Source organism: Triticum dicoccoides, chromosome 2A (genome assembly GCF_002162155.2).
Source record: "Triticum dicoccoides isolate Atlit2015 ecotype Zavitan chromosome 2A, WEW_v2.0, whole genome shotgun sequence".
NCBI lineage: Eukaryota > Viridiplantae > Streptophyta > Magnoliopsida > Poales > Poaceae > Triticum > Triticum dicoccoides.
Window position 1 is genome coordinate 764659712 of NC_041382.1, and position 7683 is coordinate 764667394.

Genomic DNA, 7683 nt, shown 5'->3' on the forward strand with positions numbered 1-7683 from the left:
GGACCTCCCCGAGCCCTCTGCCTAGACCCCACACTCCCGCGGTGAGCTTCTGTGTCGAACGCGCCGTCACCTGCCCTCTCTAGCCGCCCGTAGCCACTACCCCGACGAAGCCCGAACCACCGCCGCCTCGTTTGGTCGCCGGCGCGTCTCCGGTGACCTTTTGGTCAAGGGCCCGTGTGCGTTGTCCTCGCACGCGCGTAGAGCATGCCCGAAGCTTTAGATTGAACTACTGTGGGCTACATCGCCGTTTGCGTCGTCGCCCGAAAACTCGCCACCGCGGACCTCGTCGCCGACCACGATTCCGGTTGCCCCCGCACCAACCGATGCCACAGATCGACGCGACGCGTCCTGCCCGTTCGAACGTGACCAAGAACGCGCAAAACAGGGCACTGCAGCGTGATTCCGGCGATCGCCGGGGTTCAGCCGCCGCGCGCAGGCCCGCCGGAGCAACTCCGGTGGCGCCGCTGACCTGGCACCGTGGGCCCCGCCTATGTGCCACTGCCTGCGGCCCCCAGGGCTCTAGTTGACCATTTAACAAGGGTCAACGCTGATTGGGCAGGCCCTTTGTCTATGACACCGGGGCCCCATGCCCCTGTTAAAAAAAAAAGAAAATTAAAAAGAAATGAAAATGTGATTAATAAAATCATTAATTAGTTAATTAATTAATTAGTAAAATAATTAAGTTAATTAATCATGTTTAGATTAATCTAATCAATTAGTTAATTTAATTAAGCAGTAATCAATCAGCTAAACCCTACTTAAACTAAAAAGTGTATGACATGCGGGACCCACACGTAGTTGACTCAGTCAACTGCGCAGTTGGCTGCTGACGTCAGCATGTTGTCATGCTGACGTCATCTTTTACTATTCTGGATAATGTTGAGATAAATAATTAAAGAAATCCTGAAAATGATTTAAATCTTTTAAAATTAATAGAAAATAAACCGTAGCTCCGATGAAAAAACTTTGTACATGAAAGTTGCTCAGAACGACGAGACGATTCCGGATACGCAGCCCGTTCGTCCACCACACACCCCTAACATATCAAACTCGCAACTTTCCCCCTCCGGTTCCTCTGCCCGAAAACGCGAAACTCCGGGAATACTTTCCCGGATGTTTCCCCCCTTCGTCGGTATCACTTACTACCGCGTTAGGGCACACCGAACACCGCGTATTGCCTTGTTATATTTTGTGATGCTTTGTTTGCTCTGTATTCATTATTTCTTCCCCCTCTTCTCTCCGGTAGACTACGAGACCGACGCCGTTGCTGCCCAGTTCGACTACGGAGTTGACGACCCCTCTCTCTTGCCAGAGCAACCAGGCAAGCCCCCCCCCTTGATCACCAGATATCGCCTATTCTACTCTATACTGCTTGCATTAGACTAGTGTAGCATGTTACTGCTTTCGTTAATCCTATTCCGATGCATAGCCTGACATTGTCGCTACATCTGTTGATACCTTACCTGCAATCCTAAATGCTTAGTATAGGATGCTAGTTTATCATCATTGGCCCTACATTCTTGTCAGTCTGCCTTGCTATACTATCGGGCCGTGATCACTTGGGAGGTGATTACGGGTATATACTATACATACATACATACTATACAGATGGTGACTAAAGTCGGGTCAGCTCATTGAGTACCCGCAAGTGATTCTGACGAGGGGGCTGAAAGGACAGGTGGCTCCATCCCGGTAGAGGTGGGCCTGGGTTCCCGACGGCCCTCGACTGTTACTTTGTGGCGGAGCGACAGGGCAGGTTGAGACCACCTAGGAGACAGGTGGGCCTGGCCCTGTTCGGCGTTCGCGGATACTTAACACGCTTAACGAGATCTTGGTATTTGATCTGAGTCGGCTACGAGCCTATACGCACTAACCATCTACATGGGAGTAGTTATGGGTATCCCGACGTCGTGGTATCAGCCGAAGCACTTCAGACGTCAGCGACGGAGCGGCGCGCGCTGGATTGGAACGTAAGCCTGCTCTTGTATTAAGGGGGCTAGTTCTGCTTTCGGCCGCGTACGCAACGTGCAGGTGTGCTATGGGCGATGGGCCCAGACCCCTGTGCGCTTAGGTTTAGACCGGCGTGCTGGCCTCTCTGTTTTGCCTAGGTGGGGCTGCGACGTGTTGATCTTCCGAGGCCGGGCATGACCCAGGAAAGTGTGTCCGGCCAAATGGGATCGAGCGTGTTGGGTTATGTGGTGCACCCCTGCAGGGAAGTTAATCTATTCGAATAGCCGTGATCTTCGGTAACAGGACGACTTGGAGTTGTACCTTGACCTTATGACAACTAGAACCGGATACTTAATAAAACACACCCTTCCAAGTTCCACAGACAACCCGGTGATCGCTTTTCCGCAGGGCGACGAGGAGAGGATCGCCGGGTAGGTTTATGCTATGCGATGCTACTTGGAGATGCTACTTGGAGGACTTCGACCTACCCTCTCCTGCCTGTTGCAAGACGAAGGTGACCAGAAGCGTAGTCTTCGACAGGATTAGCTATCCCCCTCTTATTCTGGCATTCTGCAGTTCAGCCCACCGATATGGCCCTTTACACATATATCCATGCATATGTAGTGTAGCTCCTTGCTTGCGAGTACTTTGGATGAGTACTCACGGTTGCTTTCTCCCTCTTTTCCCCTTTCCCTTCTACCTGGTTGTCGCAACCAGATGCTGGAGCCCTGGAGCCAGACGCCACCGTCGACGACGACCCCTACTACACCGGAGGTGCCTACTACTACGTGCAGGCTGACGACGACGACCAGGAGTAGTTAGGAGGATCCCAGGCAGGAGGCCTGCGCCTCTTTCGATCTGTATCCCAGTTTGTGCTAGCCATCTTATGGCAACTTGTTTAACTTATGTCTGTACTCAGATATTGTTGTTTCCGCTGACTCGTCTATGATCGAGCACTTGTATTCGAGCCCTCGAGGCCCCTGGCTTGTATTATGATGCTTGTATGACTTATTTTATTTGTAGAGTTGTGTTGTGATATCTTCCCGTGAGTCCCTGATCTTGATCGTACACATTTGCGTGCATGATTAGTGTACGATTGAATCGGGGGCGTCACAAGTTGGTATCAGAGCCGACTGCCTGTAGGAATCCCCTTTCCAACTCCTTGGCCGAAGTTGAGTCTAGCCATTGCAAAACTTTTACTAACTTGGCTGTGTGCCTTACGGGCCCACGCCGCCATTGGGTGGTATTAGGATCTTTTATTCCTCGACCTATACTCTGGGACTCTTATTTCTCTTCTATTCGGGTTAAATGATTTTTGCTAAATCTAACATTAGGATCTCGTTATCACTTTCACCCGGAGAGCCCCTTACTAATGATGATCGTCTGCGGCACGTGAAGACCCTGAAGATGCTCTCCGTTGTTAACCCGAGAACTTATGTTCATCGCATTTGCAATTCCCCTTCCACCGTCAACCCTTATGGATAACTACTTGCAGTTGTTATTCTTACATTCATCCCCAGTTGGTCTTGTTATTACCAGATACCTCGAAACACTCGTCGTTGTCTCGATAATCCTTTGAGCTTATCGCCTTGCTGTTCCTTGTCACCTGAATACCCCTATGGATAATTCTCGCACTTATCGAGTATCCGCTCATCCCCCAGTTGTTCATGTGTTTCACAATGGTCTTCGAAATACTATTTGATCCTCCAAAAATCCTTAATAGCTTATTGCTCTGCAATACTTGTCTGCTTGCATTATGGATGCTTTCCATTGGCAATATTAGTTAGTATCCTTAGGCATCGTCATTTTGATCCTATTGATTCAACATGTGTGCGAATGCACACAATCATCTATCAACCCTTCTAACTTATCTTTCCGACTGAGACAACATTTTTTGAACATGAGCTGGTTCTCGACCAAACTATTTGTCGCCAATTGTGCCTCTGGTTTATCCAACTTATCCATCCTTGGTCAGAGCGACTGCTTCTGATCTTTTGTTTTGGAAATCATAATTCCTTTGTTATCTAAGCATCGAATTATTCCGATGTTCTATAATATGATGCCCGTGCATTCTTTCTGGAATACCGATACTCACCTCAACTCCGTTGTGGATCGCCCGATCCATTGTTGGATTTTATCTGACAACGCCCTTCATATTCAATAACCTTGTGAGCCTTTCCTCTGATACATAATGCCTTTGATAAATTGTATCCTCTGCTTTCTTAAACCATGCTTTGTCTTCGAGCTTGAGTTAATTACTTCTAAAGATTTTGGTATATGTTTCTAAGAAGCCCGTATGGATTGAACATATGCCTTCTCTAAACCGTGTGAACCCGAAAGTTTTCACGAGTCATACTCTTCTGGTGCTTCGCCAGATAAAATTTCAACACTGCAACTTAATCGCACGCGAGAAGTGGACGAAAGGTTATGCATTGGAGAAGTGGGAGTCGACCTTGAACTTTGTGTTCATGCCCATGGACCCGATGTACATCTTCTCATCGAAGCTTCTTTTAAAATTAATTATTCCCTTCATATAAGTTCATCTTGTATCTGGGGTATGGCCTTTTACAATCGTGGTTCCGACCATGTTCTCCTTTAAATACCATTTTCGATGCAAGTGTAAGCACTTGTCTTCTGTGGATCAATACCCCGGTACAACCTCTACTTTGATCTGTCGTCGAGTATTACCCCATGGTATCTCGAGATTATCTTGGAACTACATAACTTCCTATGAGTTCTTCATCAAGTACTACATACTCACTGATTACAATTTTTCATGGGCTCTGAGTTATTAAACACTCAGAGACACCGGTAACTGAACCGAGTCCGCATTACGGTTCAACAACTCTTACTAATATTCTTTACCTACGAGTTGTACCCGATCATGTCATTCCTAGCCTGATCGGCCATATCATTACCATGCTAAATTTTAACTGTGCTACCTGGTCCTTAATCCCGGAGCACAACTTTTGACAATGAGCTAAGCTTACGTCGATCTTCCTCGTCATATCAGTTCGCCTTGAACAATAATCTTGATTTCAAGTTTGTGTCGTACCTATGGTTCCAATAACCTCATGCTTCATCATTCTTTTGACTTGGTGTGATCGCGGATCGATTACATCTTCGTGGAATCTCTCGACAGTTGTGTCATGATCACCATCTACATTCTGATGCTCTTCCAGGATATCAATTGAATTAATAATGAGAAATACCATCCTTGCCCTCGATGATTTGTGTTGTCATCGACCTCTTTATTGCGTTCCCTCCAACAAAAACTTGTTTGTGTTCTGTGTTATACCTCGAGTTCCTTGCTACCTAGCATTTGTTTTTCTTTACCATGGAGTATTACCATCTTTTATGTCAAGAAGGTCGTGAGGATTACTCCACCTCTTAAGAATTCTTGGTATGGTGATACTTCTCACCCTCACCATTCTTTCTTGGTACCCGTGTTGTTTCTAACCGGAATACCGACAATTGAACTATGAGGTGTGAATTCAAAACTTCTAGCAACCCTATTGCTTTGAAGTAATGGTCGAGTTTCATTCTAATTCTTTTGTTCGTCAAGTCACCACTCTAACATTGATCGTGCGACCCAACCCATATTCGGGTGCACCTTTCAACCAATGCTTAATTGAGTATGTTCCCTCGAGCATACATCATTATACCATTTGATCTGACAAATGTTATCTCCTTGTTCACATAATTGTGGAAATCCATCTTGTCGGAAATCTTGATGGATTATCGCCGAGCCCATCAGCCACCTCCTCCTCCCCTTGGTTTAATGATGAACTATTGTTTCAGGAACCCACTCCCATAGTTCATTTCCTGAGAATCCTGAAATGTCATTTCGTCTATTTGTGTTGCACCTTTTATTCTCGGACATCCTGAGTCTGAGGTATCATTACACCAATCAGATCTGAATCTCAGTCAGATATGATGGTTGGGACAACTTTCCAAGAGTTATGTTGTTGGCCCTTTGATGACCTGGTAACAGGATGTCATGCCTAGCACCCCCCCCCCCCCTGGCTGGGGGACCTATCATTATGGTTTATTTGCAAGGATAACCATTCTTCTTGGAGGAAATTGTAAGACCTATGTTATAAACTGTTCCTGATGGATCCATTGAGTATCTAAAACCGGCCTTTGCTTGAAGACCATGTCAATGCTATCTCGAAGCATGTCTGTGATATTCTGATTTTCAACAAGAACATTTGAAGCCCAATGCTAAATGTTTCTTGCTCAATTATCCGAACACCGTTGTATGGGTAATGTCATGAAATTTCTCTCCCCTTACCTAAGGAGTTTTCTACATAATATCCTGTCATGGATATCTTGCTCTGCTTGTCCTTGGGAAGGATATACCCCTGATATACATGTTTAAGCACATTTTCCTTCCCGTTGTTTTGTTCAAACTTTCTTGTAAACTACTTAACCGAGTAGTGGTAATCCCCTGCTTAGGTAAACACCTCGGTGTACCTTCCTGTCTGGTGTAACCCTGTTCCTACTGTTGATGACTTCCGGTAACCGCCGATGGACGAGAACTTTGCCTATTGGTCCGCCTCGTTCAACGAGCAGGAAGGTGGTTCTCTTCGTCCCTCGCCCTTGGTACCAACGTTGTTGCCGACATAACTGACATGGTACTCTCTGACATGCCTTGCTATCATGACCGTGCAAGATGTCAACGCCCTTCCTACTTTTAACCCACATGGTGGGCCCATAACCCACAGTTCCACCAGGATCGAAACCTGACTCTCCTGCACACCCCAGTTCCAAAGTTATTCCTCCCGCGTGGACTCGTAAGTAATTCATGAGCCACCCTTCCGATGAGATCATCAATTCTGGCATCGGACACAATAATTATCCCGTTGCTTTGAAACCACTTTCACCTTCTGACTAGGCATTAAACGATTGCCTGGCTACTTGAACTTCTTATTGTACCTCCCAACCTTACTCTCGATGTCTTTTAAATGTTCAAACTCGAGAGGTACTCATATGCTCATTCATGGGTTAATCCCAGATTATAACACTTATAACATTCTGTCGTTGCCGACCTGCCCCGTTACCTATTCGTAAATGCGATGGAATTCCTGAAGAAAAAAAGCCGACTTCACCATGAGGACCTGAAACAGAGAAATGAAGACATCAATGAAAGGGATCAACCTCTTCGAAAGGGCAGCCAAGACCGAGAAGACTCGTTAGGTTTTTCGCTACCAGCACCTTTCCCCCATTACTCCACCGCTTAAATCTCGGGACGAGATTTCTTGTAGTGGAGGAGAATTGTGACGCCCGGATACTTAAGCTACAGTAAACCACTGTTAATGATGCCACGTCAGCACAATTACTGTTGCTAATCTCGCGTTAGTTCGAAACTGATTCAAATTCAAATTCAAAATCAAATCAAACGGTAAAAGTTTTCAAACTTTAAAACTAAAATATTCGAATTGTGCCAAATAATGCGAAGTTAATTGTGGTGAAGAAACCCCACTTTTATAAAATGTTTTAATACCCTAAAATGATTAAAACAGTAGGTAAAACAATTAAATAAATGCATTTTGGGTTTTATAAAATACTAAACTATTTTGTTTAGGGATAAAACCTTTCGTGGCAGTAGTTATAATTGTAACTCTATTTTAGCTATGGGTTTCACTTTTTGTAAAACTATAAACTATTATATAAGAAAAATAAAATAGAACAGAAAATAAATAAAAGAAAGAAAATAAAAAAAATAAAACA